The 16,672-nt window shown below is 42.6% G+C and overlaps 1 long non-coding RNA gene across 1 annotated transcript; it reads left to right on the plus strand.

Annotated features, from left to right (window-relative positions):
* Positions 1 to 9,492: 9,492 nt before the first annotated feature.
* LOC115083598 lies at positions 9,493 to 15,003 on the plus strand. Its single transcript, XR_003854365.1, has 2 exons — positions 9,493 to 10,238; positions 13,167 to 15,003. It is a non-coding gene; the product is annotated as an uncharacterized LOC115083598 (long non-coding RNA).
* The last annotated feature ends 1,669 nt before the right edge of the window (positions 15,004 to 16,672 follow it).

The raw sequence follows: 16,672 nt of genomic DNA on the forward strand, positions 1-16,672 counted from the left end.
ACAATAAACTGCTCTGTATCAAATCCATTCCTAAACATCTATACATCCTGCTCCTATTCCCAATACATGCATGTGAGATGCTTGTATTCACAGCCTAAGGCACTAGAAATTGTATCGCATGTAACTTCCCACAGCATAATTAGATCGTATAATAAAGTAATAGCACCTCTGAAATGAAATCTTTCTCTGTCCGTAGCTGGAACATCCAGGGTCTGACATCCTCAATCCTTGGAGATGAAAGCAGAGACCCTGAATTCATTGGTAATGTGATAAACCCATGACCTGGTCATACTGCAGGAAACCTGGGCAGGCAAACTCAGCCGCTCACTGCCCCACAGGTTTCAGAGAACAGTGAATTCCTGCTACAGGAAAGAATAAACCAGGGCAGATCTCAGGGGGACGGGTGGGATTTCATAATCTGGTACAGAGAGGAGACAGAAGAATGTATTACACCTATTAAATAAGGTGAATCATGCTCGTGGGTTAAAATATCAGAAGATCGACTCCAGCTGCTACAAGATACTTATCCCTGTGCCTTTTATACACCCCACCTCTGATTCTCCCTATTTGTTTTTAATAAACATTTTGATTGGTGTTCTTCAGAGATCACACATATAACTTGAGCAATAATCATATAGCAGAACAGCCGTTTGTTAAACATACCAGTACATTACATTACCCCTTCCCTATGGACATCACAACGTTAGATCTTACTGGGTTACAAAACAGAGAGACAGGTAAAGCAGAAAGAGAGTGTGGAGAAGACAAATTGTCAGTCCCTACTTTCCAACCCAAATAGATAACATATACCATGAACATCCCTGTGCCATGCTTCCTAGAAACGAGGTGGGAAGCCCTAAACAAGCTTAGATAAGGCTCCCAAACTGAATGGAAGCGGCTCGAGATGTGATGCTTCACCGCTCTTAATTTGTTCACAGTACAAACATTGTCAAGTCTCATCCAAACACTTGCCAAACTTGGGCTGGAGGTCTGAAGCTTAGCTGCTGTGCACGCCTGTGTCATGAAAGGATGGGAGTTAGACTGATTACCAGGTCTCCAGTTGTTTAAAAGCGCCATATCTGAAGGAGTCTGAAAGCTTCAACCTGACAAAGGACTTCATGTACCAGAATTCCCTGCTTCATGACGGGTTTACTTACAGTCTGCAATACAGCTGTAATTAGGACATTGAGAAACTCTCTGTCAGCACATTGCACATTTTCATTTTTTTGGCTTCGCTGTTCTTATTCTCTGATAAGCTTTCACTGCTGTAACCTAGATTAGAACAATGGATGTATTATGTGATGGGCTGTATTACTGCAGACTCGCGAATTCCTTTCCAGAACTGCAAGTCCCAGCAGCCTCTCCTGCAGAACATGGGAGAAGTTTCACGAAAGTTCCAGGGTGTCTAGGGAGGGGGTCAGTAGCCCCTTCAGCCGGAATATGCTTGCTCAGCAATGCTTAGAACGCATGTGTAAAAGATAAGAACTGTAAAGTGCATAAGAGTCTGCTCCTGGAGGGGAGGGGCATGCAGTTGTACTAAGCCGTTGTCTTAGCTGCATCTTGCTGGCAATAAAAGTCTATCTTTACGGATCAGTTGTCTGGGCCTCCTTACTGACTAAAAAGAGACGGTTACATTTGGCGAGCCTCAGCCAGGAGGTACCGGGGACGCTATTTTAGCCCCCCAGTTGGTCCAGGAGATTTTGTGGCGGAGCGATCCCCCAGACTTGCCTGGTGAGTGGCCACCGCTGAGTTCAGTGATCAGGTATCTGAGGGGGTCATTCCACGGAGATCCTCTGAGACCTTTGGGCTGGTGATCTGGGAAGAAGGCTTTCGTGACGATCGGAAGAACCCTGCAGGCGAGTATTATGGGAATGATGGGAAAAGTGAAGAATAGCTAAAAGAGTAGCAAATAACCGGTCCATCCGTGAGGGGACCGAGGGGGCTTTGATCACACCCCAAGCGGTGGTTTGGTAGGAATTGCATTCCGAAAGCCACGCGCATAAAAAGAGGAAAAAGAAGTAACGCATACGATAGTGGGAATAGGTTTCTTGTTGTGTGAAAGTGACCCTTTTGTGTCTGACGGATACGGACCCCTTACCTATCCGTCTTCCCTTCCCTCCTTTGTCTGTGACTCTATCCTAATGGGAGGGGGCGGTTCTACTCCATTAAAAGTCATGACGGAGCACTATAGCGAAGTGTTCGATAGGCATAAATGTACTAAACCCGGAATGATTCAACAATGTACCCATAGGTGGCCCAGTTTGTGTGTAAATTTGCCTCCGGTAGGAACTTTCGATTTCCAAATGGCCACGAGGGTCCAGAAAATAGTTAGTGAAGAAGGGAATCCGGGTTGCCCTGAAGATATACCGTACATAACTACTTGGCTTGCAGTCATTGTAGATCCTCCGTCATGGGCGAAGAAGTATGTGAAGGGAGCCGCCCTCGTAATGGTGGCTCAGGCGCACAAAATGGGGAACTGGAAGTCCCCATTATTAATTAAGGATTGTAATGTATGTAACTGCTATCTGTGAATTGCAAGCACATGTACCAGGGATTTTTTTTATTGTTTTAATTGTTTTAAACCCTAATAAGAAGAGAGTTTTGGGTTACAAATGCTGCACAAGACTACTATACAACAAATTAATTTACAGTGTTAAGTTAAAATACTGATTTGATTGCTGAAGAATGCACTTACTGGTGTTGAAGTTTAGAACTTGATGGCAGTTAAGGTTAGCGGCAGAGATAATTACAGGAGAGAGGAGGGGATCGAGCCAGAGAGAGAAGAGAAAGAAAAAAAAAAAAAAAGGGACATTGGGCTAGCCTGGGTAATGAAGACAAAGAGAGAGAAAAATTGTTTCGTTTGTTTTAACAGAACATTATTGAAAGTTAGTTGATGGTGTGCGTATGTGAATAAAGATAGAATTGTGGCTGTTTCACAGAAGTTGAAGTTTTTGTAGCTCAGAGTTTCTGCTGATTAAATTTATTCTCCAAGGTCCTTGCTAAAACTGTCTGTAATCTGACAAAGGATTGCTACTTGCAAAGAAATACCAGAACCAAGGGTCCCTTACAAATCATTTAGTGCCTTATGATGCAGGCTATTTTTCAGACATTTTATAGCAGCAAATTCATTGCGCCTTCACTCGATACATCCACAGGTTAGTCAATTATTCTCTAATACCATGTTAATTATTGTTCTTACTTGTCTCCTATATATTATCTGTTATTTAAAAGTTACATTGGAACGCATGATAAAATATGAACTCTCTTTTGCTGACGCAGTTTATTTTGAAGCAGTCTCTGGGAAATTTAGAGAAATGATTAAGAATGGGTTCTTTGTTAAAGTTTTTCTTGTTGCTTCTTTGGCTAGCAGTAGTTAAATATGCAGAGCTACTCCCTGTTTTAAGGAACTGGCAAGATAAGACAGCCAAGCATGTGCAGCGCTGACTGTGGGAATTACAGGATGCCGTTTGTAAAAAAAAAAAAAAACCGGAGAAAACAAAGACTTAATATTAAAAATTTTGATTCAGTGGCAGGCGCAAGTTAAGGATTATTGGAAGTTGTGGGCAAGAGAAGGGGCCACTATGCAAGATTAGGAACAAGAGCAAATATGAGTCGACCCAAATGATAAAGTGGTGGCCCCCCCCCCCACACATATATATATATATTGCAATTATGTTCTTTTACCACTGGTGGGGGCTGGGCTCTGGCTATTACCATATGTTCTTAGTGGTTGCAATGTAATTGGTACAAGGCTTCCAAGGGTTTGATCATCACTCCTGCACACCTAAAGCCTGCAGATCCAGGTTGACTTTATTGAATTAACCCAATGCCAAACTTACAAGTAAGAAGGAAGCAATGTTTTGCAGCTTCTCAGCCTCGTCAGAACTGATATGCCTCCAGGCGCAGGTCACCTATTCAATTTCCAGATGGACAGTGATCTTTTCATCGTATTTTGAGATGTATGGGAACAGGGATCAGGAAGAGAAGAAAAGGGCCCGTCCCTGCAACCAGGAACTTAATAATAGAAACCCGACATCCGAAAGAAGCTGCAGAAGGCCGAAGGCTTTGAGGGCATGAGCCTCAGCCAGTTAAAAGCTATAGCAGACTAGGTATGTGGAAATAGAGAAGTGGAAGAGAAAAGAGAGAAGCAAGTAGACATATGAAGGAGAAAGTGACTGTTAGCCGCCGCTCTCGAGGACACTCGGACGGGAAGGAGCCAAGACAATGGCAGACCGCGAAGAGGAGGGGGAACAAGACCCCCTTTGGGAAAGAATCAGTGTGCGTACTGCAAAAATGAAGGCCATTGGAAGAGAGACTGTGAAGAATGGCAAAAGAAATACGGGAGCCCTGCAGTGAATACTAACGACAAAAATGGACCTGCACCGAGACAAAGGGGCCGAGGAGGAAGGAGATCGGACAACCCCCACTGGCAGATGGCGGGGGAGGCGACAAGGAGCATACAGCCTGAAGAGACCGGGAGGGAAGAATCCCCACTGACCCTCTGGTGGAGATCCACGAGGTAACACAACAAAAATCAGGGGCCTGTTGGACTCAGAGGCCAACGATCTGTCATGACTGCACCAATCGGCCCCCCCCGACGAAAGAGACTGTTTCTATAGTGGGTGCCTCAGGTCAGGTACTCACTGCCCCTCTGCAGAAAGAATGAACTATACAAGTAGGCGGGACCATGGTATCCCTTATCGGATGGAACCTGCTGTGTAAGCCTCAGACCACATTGAGATTTCAACCAACAGGGGAAGTTAAAGCCTCCTTCGGGGACCATCCATTGATACTCATCTGTCCCCTCCAAGAAGAATGGAGATAGTCGAACGAACCATCGAACATCGATATGAAAACAACACCCCCCTCAACGAAAAACGAAGACAACTGATGGATAGTGTACCCCAAGTATGGTCCGAACAGAACCCGGGTGGAATAGCTATCGACGCTACCCCCATATGGATAGAGATGAAACAGAATGCACAGGTGATAAATCAATCTCAATACCCCATTCCGTATATGGCCAGACAAGGAATTCAGATACACCTGCAAAGACTGTATGATTTGGGCATTCTCCGGCGAATCCGATCTGCTTGGAATACTCCTTTGTTGCCCGTAAAGAAACCTGGATCTGATGATTATCGACCAGTACAAGACCTAAGGAAAGTGAATAGTCAAGTAGAAGATCTAGTAGCCCTAGTACCAAATCCATATTCAATCCTTGCCCAAGTCTCTCCTGCATCAAAGTGGTACAGTGTCATTGATCTGAAAGATGCCTTCTTCTCCGTTCCGGTAGCGGAGGAATGTCAAAAGATTGTTGCTTTCACATGGGAAAATGCACATACTGGAATAAAGCAGCAGTACACATGGACTCGGTTGCCTTAAGGGTTTAGGCACTCACCTACGCTGTTCGGTGAGCAACTGGCAAAAGACTTAAAGATGTATCAAGTAAAGTATGGGCCAGTCATACAATACGTGGATGACCTTCTGTTGTTTCGAGGGACGTACCTCGAATGTGCGGTATCCACTCTTCAGCTGCTAAAGACGTTGTACTCAAAAGGGTATCGTGCAAGTAAAAAGAAAGCGCAAATCTGTGAATTGGAAGTAGAGTATTTAGGCTTCCAAATACGTGGAGGAACCCGTTGTCTGGGAGTTTCTCGCACCAGTTCTATAAGAGATCAACCTGTACCCACTTGCAAGAAAGAGCTCCGAGCGTTCCTTGGAGCTGCAGGATACTGTAGGCTGTGGATTGCTAACTATGCAGTTATTGCCCAACCCGTATACGACAAGCTGCGGGGTAAAGAAGCAGAATCTCAACCCTTCCAGTGGGAAGGAAACGAGCTGGCAAGCTTACGTCGACTAAAAGAAGCCTTAATTGAACCACCTGCTTTAGGATTGCCAGATGTGATGAAACCATTCCATCTATTCGTCGACGAGAAAAAAGGCATGGCCATTGGGGTATTGACTCAAAGTTTAGGATCATGGGAACGACCTGTTGCATATCTGTCAAAAGGAATGGACAATGTTGCAAAAGGATGGCCTGGTTGCCTTCGAAGCATTGCTGCTGCATGCTTACTGATACCCGAAGCTGTTAAGCTAACGTTTGGACAAATACAATTGAATCTAGAAGAGTCAGCTCGGCAGGGAACTGGGGCAGATGGTGATCCCGAAGAGGCAGTAAGGGAGTTCGCCCCACGTGTAGATCCAGCCTGGAATTACCAGACCTCAGTAGGGCGCGAGCGTATTGCTGCTTATCAAAAAGCATTTCTTGAAGCATTGAAGAAGGGAAAAAAGAAAGTCGTAAACATGGGGAAGATCCAGGATGTGATACAGAAAAAGGATGAGTCCCCCGGAGATTTTCTGGAGCGGTTGATGGACGCCTACCGACGATACAGTCCATTTGATCCAGAAGATTCCAAGAATCACCTCATCTTAGTGATGAACTTTGTCGGACAATCCTGTCCGGACATTCGCCGGAAATTACAGAAAGCAGAAGGATTCGAGGGAATGATTATCAGCCAACTAAAAGCAATGGCAGATAAGGTCTATGTAAACCGAGAACCGGACGGAGAAAAGAAGGACAAAAAGGAAAGTGGTCGAAAGTTAAGAGAAAGTGTTAGTTTGCTAGCCACAGCTCTGGAAGAGACTAATTTTGGGAATTTGTCCAGGCACTATCAAGGATACCCTGGACATGGAGGAAGAGGCAGATCGCCCTTTAGAGGGCCATCTAGAGGAAGACCGAGTAGAGGAGGACCGTTTGGAGGCGGAAGAATGACGTTAGGAATTAATCAATGTACATTTTGTAGAAAAGAAGGACACTGAAAGTCTGAGTGTCCGGAGTTCCTGCAAACGAAGCAGGAAGGATGCACTCCGTCCAAACCAAAGGAAGCTGAATGACAGATGACCGTGGGTGAAACATCCGGCGAAGAAAATGAAGCATGACTAGATAAGGAGAATCTTCCCCTTGATCCTTTGGTGGAAATCAAAGTGGGAACCACGACATTTACAGGATTGCTGGACACTGGAGCGCAGCGATCAGTTATGGCAACTGCTAGAACCACGCCCACTGCAAGGAACATCTCTATAGTCGGAGCCTCTGGAAAGCCACTGGCAGCTCCCAATCCAGTCACCCATAATTGTGAAGAAGTTATGGCTACAGTACATTCCAGTCGACCTGATTTACGCAACCAACCCTGGCAAGGAGCATGGACTTTATTCACTGATGGAAGCAGCCAGGTTATAAATGGAATCAGGGTCGCTGGGTATGCTGTAGTCTCCGAGGATGACATTGTTGAAGCCGAACCCTTACCCCCAGGGACATCAGCGCAAAAAGCTGAACTAATTGCGCTCACAAGAGCTCTGCAGTTGGCAGAAGGAAAAACTGTAAATATCTATACAGACTCTAAATATGCCTTCCTTACAATTCAAGTGCATGGAGCATTATAGAGGGAAAACAATTGAACAATGCATCAGAAGTACGTGAATTACTAGACGCAGTTTGGCTACCTCGCAAGGTGGCTGTAATGCATTGAAAAGCACACACCAGGAAATCAAACCCTATTGTCAAGGAAATCAGAGAGCAGATGAAGCAGCAAAAAGGGGCAACTCGGGAACCCTTCCAAGCAGTATTAATTGCATCGAATCATCAGGCTTCAGGCAGTCCTGGAGCTCATCACCAATGACTGCTTTCGCTCTTAAACTCTGGGCAAAACAAAATACCAAAATTATGACTGCAGTGTACCAGAATAGATTGGTTTTAGATTACCTTCTGGCCCAGGAAGGAGGGTTTGTGGAACATTTAACCTCTCCAATTGTTGTTTACAGGTAGATGACCAAAACAAGGTTATCCAAGACATCACTGATCGCATGGTCAAGATGGCACACATCCCTGTCCAGCAGTGGAATAGTGTTTGGGACTGGACCAATGGATTCCATGGTTGGTTTTCCATGATCGGTGGATTTAAGAGCTTGTTTGTTATCCTAGCCAGTTTAATTCTGTTTTGTCTTTTAGGACCCTGAATTATTCCTTTCTTGCTTAAATCGCCTTCGTCGGATGATGGAGGACATTGCTGAACGCAATACAGCCACGCAGCTCATGTCACTGTACATGTATTCCTCTGAGCCTATAGAACCTGTTTAACCATCCTCATGTTTTATCCTGGGCCATCTTCCCATACATGACAAGTTCGGGCTACAAAGGGGGGTGGAGCCAATAGGGCCCATCCGTCTCAAACCCGTGAAGAAACCAACGGACTGTTTGGGAAATTAGGGCCCCCTGAGAACTCAAATTGCTAATTTTTCTTGTTTCTGTTTCTTTCAGCTCCACAGTTGCGTTGTGATGGTGTGATACTTTTCATAGAGAATGATAAGTATCAAAGGGGGGAATGAAGGAGTCTGAAAGCTTCAACCTGACAAAGGACTTCATGTACCAGAATTCCCTGCTTCATGACGGGTTTACTTACAGTCTGCAATACAGCTGTAATTAGGACATTGAGAAACTCTCTGTCAGCACATTGCACATTTTCATTTTTGGCTTCGCTGTTCTTATTCTCTGATAAGCTTTCACTGCTGTAACCTAGAATAGAACAATGGATGTATTATGTGAAGGGCTGTATTACTGCAGACTCGCGAATTCCTTTCCAGAACTGCAAGTCCCAGCAGCCTCTCCTGCAGAACATGGGAGAAGTTTCACGAAAGTTCCAGGGTGTCTAGGGAGGGGGTCAGTAGCCCCTTCAGCCGGAATATGCTTGCTCAGCAATGCTTAGAACGCATGTGTAAAAGATAAGAACTGTAAAGTGCATAAGAGTCTGCTCCTGAAGGGGAGGGGCATGCAGTTGTACTAAGCCTTTGTCTTAGCTGCATCTTGCTGGCAATAAAAGTCTATCTTTACGGATCAGTTGTCTGGGCCTCCTTACTGACTAAAAAGAGACGGTTACATATCCATCTGTAAATGCACAGGTTCAGATAATATATCGGAGAGAGTAACTTCGATCGGTTCCCACAATGGGGATATGCCCTCTCCTGTCCACCACATGTCTGCAGCCCCTCCAGCACCTCCCATCAAACTTGGGCGACATTTTCATTAGTCTATCAGGGGATAAACACCATCTGTAAAGTAGTTTGTAGCTATTTTCAACCAACAAGGAGGAAATAGAAGTTTTGCCTGTCTGTTCATAGACATCCAGCCAATCGTCAGAAGAGATTCCTCTAGCAAGGCCCCTGTCCCAGGCACGAATGTGGGTTGGCGTAGCCTTAACTCTCACATTCTGTTGGAATCAGGTTTTTCTTATTTGTGACAGTGAGGTGTATATGGGCCTTAAGCCTGAATGTGTATTTCCTGATTCTGCTGGCAACATATTCCACAACCATGTGCTTTGGCAAAGCTCATTACCGGAAGAAGGCAACACCCCAGAGACGGTGCCTGATTGGACAATAAAGCTACGTTCATAATTGGATATTGACTGAAATTAATACACCCAGGATGTGCATCAATGTATTTCTATTGGACAGTGCAAAAAGTTTAAAAACTCCATCCGAAGAGCTCCGCATCTGAGAAGCAAGCTGATTACCCAGTTGACACAGACCTGCGTCTCCAGGAAACAACGACTTCCTCTTTTCCTTGTTTCTTTTTATATATTGTCTTTGTATTGCTATCAATAAATTTGCCTTTTAGATCATAAAGCTGTCTGAAGGTGCTTCCTGAATACCAGCAGAAAACATATGGTCCTTCGAGCCGGAAAGAAGACGGAGGAAAGCCTAACGCCTGATGCGGGTATCGCGGGCTAGCACACCTTCAGGGATACCTCATTGCCAGCATCGAAGGAAGTGAGGGTGCCATTGATCGGGAGTGGAAAACCGCCCTGAAGCATCCTGAATCTACTTTGAGATTTTTGAGCCCTGAAGCACTTCAGTAACCACTTTGAGGAAGTAAGTCTTACTCTCAAAGAAAAGAAAAAAAAACTGTTCATTAACTTTTATTATCTCTCCACCAATATCTCCTAGACCTTAGCGCGCACTGCTATCTGGCAGATCTTGTACAGTACCAATCAATAAGTCCAAGTTGAATATTACGACATAACCACCTGGGACTTTTTACCTGGAACCCCCGAGGGAACACGTACAGGGACGGAGTGTCAGGTGGATCCCGAAGCGGGAATACGTACCGCCAGAAAAAAGAAGCCTTCAGATCCAGCATTCCAAGGAATACGTACTTGGAGCTGGCCACACAGTCTGGAAAGGTAAGTAAACACTTGTCTTATACGAGTGAGTCATAGGTTTTTCCGTTAGTGTACTAATAAGTTCAAAAACAATTGGCAGACTTGACGCTGCCTTTTGGCCCTATCCCGGTTGTTTTGGCGGTAACGCACTGGAGCCCAAGTAATTTAAGTAGGAACAGGTAACCAGTCGAACGGAACGAAAAGGAGTAGATAGGTCTTTAGTTAGATAGTTAGATAAATAGTTAGATAGTTAGATAGTTGTCTGCAGGCTGTCTCTCCCTGCCCCGCTGTGAATACCTTCGTGTTTGAAGAAGTACAGCACACCGGAAGCGTGAATTCACGATACGGTGAAAACTACAATTAAGGTAAGGTTGAACCACTCTTTCTCATAAGGGAGTGGCTACACGAAATTTATTATTAATACTTGTGTCGTAGTTTGGTCTGCAATATTGAGAGATCCCAAGATGGTAGGAGAGGTTAGTGAGTCATGTCCCCTGAACAAAGTCATTGCCCTGCTTAAACCCAATGAGAAGTTGATTCGTAAATACCATTCTAAGTGGGTAGCGTGGGCAGAGAAGGATGCTTCCCTTGCATGGCCAGCAGGAGGCTCCTTTGACACGCCCTTGCTCGTACAGCTTATGACATTTCTGGAAAACAAGTATTGTAAATCTAATGGGCAAGATGTAAGAACACTGGCAAACCATGTCCAAATTTATAGGTGGTTTGTCATGGCAAAGGCCTTTTTAGAAAAAGAGGAAGAAATTAGTAAGAAATTCACATCACCGCCCCTTTATAGGACTGCTGACACTGCCTCCAGATGTCTAGTGCAGAGTATAGGACCCTCTCCACCTTTGGAGAAGGCGATGACCGCAGTAGGATACTTCCATTTAATTCCTACAGCATCTCCTGAGGAGACACCACACCCTGATTGGCCCACACCACAACGCCGTCTATCAGACCTACAGTGCTATCGATGTGGACAATACGGTCATTATAGTAGGGATTGCCATTATCAGCCTAACCACAGATTCTCATTCCCAAGAGGGAATATTAGAGGCAGATATGCTGCAAGGGGGGGACCGAGCAGACCACCACCACCACCACAATTTGACCCTAATCACTGGAGGAGCAATGGCAGTCGGAGCCAATACGCCCCTCCATCACAATGACACCAGGCTTTAATAGCCAACATACATGTCCCCAGATAAAGTGAGTTCACACCTATCAGAGAAGGTATCTGCGTATGTAGGACCTTACATTGCCATCTTAGTGAAGCTTGGACTGAACACAGTGTGAACTTAATATAAAACACAGTTTTAAATGGAACCACATTTAGTAAGACCATCCTTTAGGATGATCTCCTTATTCTGAGCCTTATTTTTATAGCTATTGCTTGCTTTACTGCAATATTCATTTCAGGACAAAGAAGCTAAAATAAGAATTTGCTTACCTAGGATATTTGTGTACATAAGACCAGTAAATCCTTGCCAGCCTTCCCGATGTCTGTCATGTAAGCCGGAGTGACACGCGTTGTATACAGGAACCCCCGGTATATAAAATCCTCCGGTATATAAAATCCAAAAATAAATAGATATGTCTCTACAGACTTTGTCTGTCTAATTACGTGCTGTCCCTACTACAGAAGACAGCAGCCGTGCACTGGGATCAGATGCATGTGGTCAGTCAGTTGTTATCTGATTGAGAACTTTTGTAGTGCCATCACAGATGTTTAACGCCCTAAAAGTAACAAGCTTGTGGACAGATATAACAGATTGCTAGGCTTCCCATATTAATGTATTTATTGGTCTTATAGTTCAAGCTATTAAGATTTATTTGTGTTACCATTTGCAGGTATATTTTAGTATAAGCATTTTTAGTATAAGTAAGTTAATTTTTAAATGGTACCATATAGTTTTAAGTTATAAGTTTAAGTTCCTCTTTTCAATGCATTCACATTGAAATTTATTTTTATTAAGGTGATCACTTTGCGCATGCGATACCTTCCTTTTACAACATGTTATTTCCTTTCTGCTCTGAACTGTACATTTGTGGTAAAAGAGGGATCAAGGGGGGGAGCGAGATACACCTCCCACCAATTTAAATCCCTTTTGCTCTTAACTTTACATACTGATTCTTTATTACGTTACTGACTTCACATTCCTTTAATACTGAACTTGAGTACTGACAAGAACATATACTAGTGTTAGAATTTAGAGTCTGAGCTGCTGAATTATGATTCTGAGAGGAGAATTATGAATTTGAAAGGACATTTTAACTAAAGAGTCAAACTGTATCTTAACAGAAAAAAAAAAGGGAAGTTGTCTCTTGCAAACCTGCAGAGTACAGCTTATCTGTTCTGCCAGCACTAGCTGTACTACGAACGGAAGAAAAAAAAAAGGAGAAATAGTTTCTAGTTTAAAATGTAGCATATTTAAGTATTAATTATTTGATATTTGAGTTCTAATTATTTTAATTCTTTGATATGATACATTGACTATAAGCCCAGAACATTATTGATTAAATTTATTTAATATTATTGGTTGGAAATCCATATGTACAATATTTGTTAATTCGATGTTTCAATTGTATGCTAGTATTTACTTTTCAGGTCTTCAAGGACTTCTACCTTTTGGATAGGACTTCTACCTTTTTGACAGACTTCTGAACTTTTATTTTTCATACACATTTTTGATTTTTTGATTTTTGATCCACTTTTCTTTTGGTCCATATTTTGATACGAATTTTGAGCTCAAATTATATGTTATCTGTTGTTTGTCCTATGTGATGAAGACAAGGAATGTATATTTGTTGGATGGATGAATATGTGTCAGTCTAGTGTGACTTATGTTTAATGTAATGTCTGAAATGTTCGTTATTTGTGGTTCAGCTTACCACAGATGACTTTCCTTTAAATGCTTAATTTGCTTTTATGCTACTTTACCATATTAGGTATCTGAAACTATTAAAGAAGCACATATTCTCACTAGGCCGTGATGAATGAAAAGCTGTTACACCTTACTGAAAGCGTGAAAACAACATTTATGGGACTCACTCCATTCTTCCCATCCCTTCTATGGAAGTTTCGGCCTTAACACAGAATTCATCTTCCACTCATCATTGAACTTTATTACTCTTGCTTGATTATATTTTGCCTTTATATTGTTGTACTCTACATTAATGCAGTTCTCATGATTGTGTGATTCTTATTGCCCTGATCAGATTAGATCCATTCCCAATTATTGTCAGCTCTTTACACAAAGACTAATTGTTATACATTACACCACACTATGCTTTGTCAAATGTCAATGATAATTGATTGCCATATACTCCAAGCCCATATACCATTCTGCAAATGCCATGATTTGGATATCTACATACATCTACATACACCTACATGTTACACACCACATTAATTTAAAATACTAAAGTTTTGCTGCTATTCCCAGTTCTCTCATATCCATTATATGATTAATTAAGATGATCATTCATCCCTAGGTCCCATAGATAACTGGTTTGACTTACCATCTATGATTTCATTATTGCATTCCACGTTATATTCGTCTCCAGTTGATACACTCTGCCCTTTTTAGTCCAGACTTGTTCAGACATCTGCGTGTCAGTGAAAGACCGGCGCAATGTGCTGCAGCATAGTTTGTCAGTTCAGCCTTCACACCGTTCCTAGGCAGCTCATGTGAATAGGCTGCACAGACCAGCTATAGCTATGCCCAAATTGAAGAGAACATGAATGGCTAGTGATTCTAGAGGTTTAATGTAGTCCTAAATGTTTATATAGTTATTCTTGGTAATTGAAGACAGAATTATGACATTTATTTGATTTCCCTATTCTTAAACATCACATTTAGTAGAGTTTGCAGATACCATCCCATTGGTTACAGAGATTTCTTATCCCTCATCCATATGGATGTCTCCTTCGACATCCTACTCCTAATTTAGATTTTAAGCATTTGTTTATATTCCCAAAATGTTCAAATGCATGGTAGGCTAAGACATAAGTACTAGTACTCCCAAGCATGGTGTTGCTTCTATTAATTAATTCCAACTATTGCTTCTGCTATGTCTCAAATACTCTCAAGTTGCTCTCATGTCACCGCAGTTAGACAACGTCTAATGATGAACATCTCCTTCTGAAGCTAATGAGTGAGATTTTCTAAGGGAAAAGATTGCATTTCCATATAATTTGGTTTAATTGATGGGAAACACAGTTTAAAGTGGCTTACATTTCTAAGTGAGTTTGCAATGGTTAATTGTGAGAATGAATGAAGTTTGTTATTTTAATGGCCTAAGACATCATCCTGCATTACTGTGAAGACAACTATGAACTCCTATACCATATTAAAGGAAGCCTTTCATTTACCAGCAGCAATGTTACTTCCTCAGGCTGTTATGCTTAACGATGACGGGTAAGCACCAGGTAGCAAATCATTAGGATTGCGTACCATGGGCAACCTAAGACAGTGGCATTAACCCTGAGTAGAATGATGGATTATTGCTTCAACTATTCTAACCATTCATTTACAATCAATAATCAATCATTAGGTAGATCTATTGATTCATATGCTGCTAATAGGACCACGTTACAGAATCTTGGATCAACTGGAAGAAGGCCAGAACAATACCTGAATGAAGAATGAATGTGAGATTGAATGACAATAAAACAAAGTACAAAATGAGTATGCCTGAACAATTGTGATTATGATTGTGAATGTGAGTTATATAAAAATAATGATTCAACACCATAAGGAATATGGAAGCCATTTTTAACAGTCCAAAAGGTGGGTCATACTAAATTGATGCTATGACCATTTCATTCCAGGAAATACAATCTCAGCCTTTCATTGGTGAATCGTTTCCCAAACGATTCAAGGGGGGGAATGTATATGGGCCTTAAGCCTGAATGTGTATTTCCTGATTCTGCTGGCAACATATTCCACAACCATGTGCTTTGGCAAAGCTCATTACCGGAAGAAGGCAACACCCCAGAGACGGTGCCTGATTGGACAATAAAGCTACGTTCATAATTGGATATTGACTGAAATTAATACACCCAGGATGTGCATCAATGTATTTCTATTGGACAGTGCAAAAAGTTTAAAAACTCCATCCGAAGAGCTCCGCATCTGAGAAGCAAGCTTGATGCCCAGTTGCCACTGACCTGCGTCTCCAGGAAACAACGACTTCCTCTTTTCCTTGTTTCTTTTTATATATTGTCTTTGTATTGCTATCAATAAATTTGCCTTTTAGATCATAAAGCTGTCTGAAGGTGCTTCCTGAATACCAGCAGAAAACAGAGGGTAGAGGTATCAGGGGATGATTTATAAATATTTTGAAACAAATCCCTTAGCTCATAGCCATGCTGTATGCTTTTCATTCAGGCTGTACGCTGAGGGTGTGCCTTGAACTGGATAGGACAGGTTTTACTTTTTCTTCTCTCTCTTCTAGTACCTTCCATCCACTGGCTCCTCCCCTATAGAGACAGGTTTGTACAATGGACTAGACTGGACAGGTAAATCCAATCTTTGAACCCCACAGCAGATTCACCAAGCTAAGTTCCTCTTAGATTAAAGAGCCACCCTTCTATATTTCTTATTGGAAATAACAGATTCTACATGCAAGCAAAGGAAAAAGTAAAATAATTCCAATAGATCAAGGAATCAACAATACAGACAGATTTAACAAGCAAGCTATAAGCAACAGAGAGCTATAAATACATTTCAGCTGGAGAGATCTGGTCTACAAGAAATAAAGCCTTTGCAATGTTAGAGCCATTGTCGGTGACAGAGAGCCCTGCATTAGGACTTGTGGCTCTCTGATCACCTTCTAGCCCTCCAGCATTTCTAGAATGGCTCCCGCACCCCAATCCCCCAAAAGGACAAAATTCTGCAGTGGGAAGGGCCCTCCCTTCTACTTCCCATTCAGATTCAGGGAGCGTCACTGTCCTGGCAATTTTACATCTGTTAGCAAAGTAATAGAGAGAGCGATTTCAATAACAGAGAACAGGAAAAGAAGGGGACAAATTACAGAATGATCCTCAGTCAAGTTCAGGTACAGATTATGAGAAGTTCGATAACAGGGGCAAGTCTCCGGTTCTGGTGCTGGACCATATTATCCTTGGTCAGGTTTATTTTCAGGCCTGGTGGCAGGATACCACAGATTGTGATCTGTGGTATCAAAGCTTTTGATACGGTTCCGCACAGGAGACTGGTGAATAAAACGAGAAGCTTGGGAGTGAGTGCCGAGGTGGTGACCTGGATTGCAAATTGGTTGACGGACAGAAGACAATGTGTGATGGTAAATGGAACCTTCTCTGAAGAGAGAGCAGTTTTAAGTGGTGTACCGCAAGGATCGGTGTTGGGACCGGTCCTGTTCAATATCTTTGTGAGCGACATTGCGGACGGGATAGAAGGTAAGGTTTGTCTTTTTGCGGATGACACTAA

This window comes from Rhinatrema bivittatum, chromosome 2, assembly GCF_901001135.1.
Source record: "Rhinatrema bivittatum chromosome 2, aRhiBiv1.1, whole genome shotgun sequence".
NCBI lineage: Eukaryota > Metazoa > Chordata > Amphibia > Gymnophiona > Rhinatrematidae > Rhinatrema > Rhinatrema bivittatum.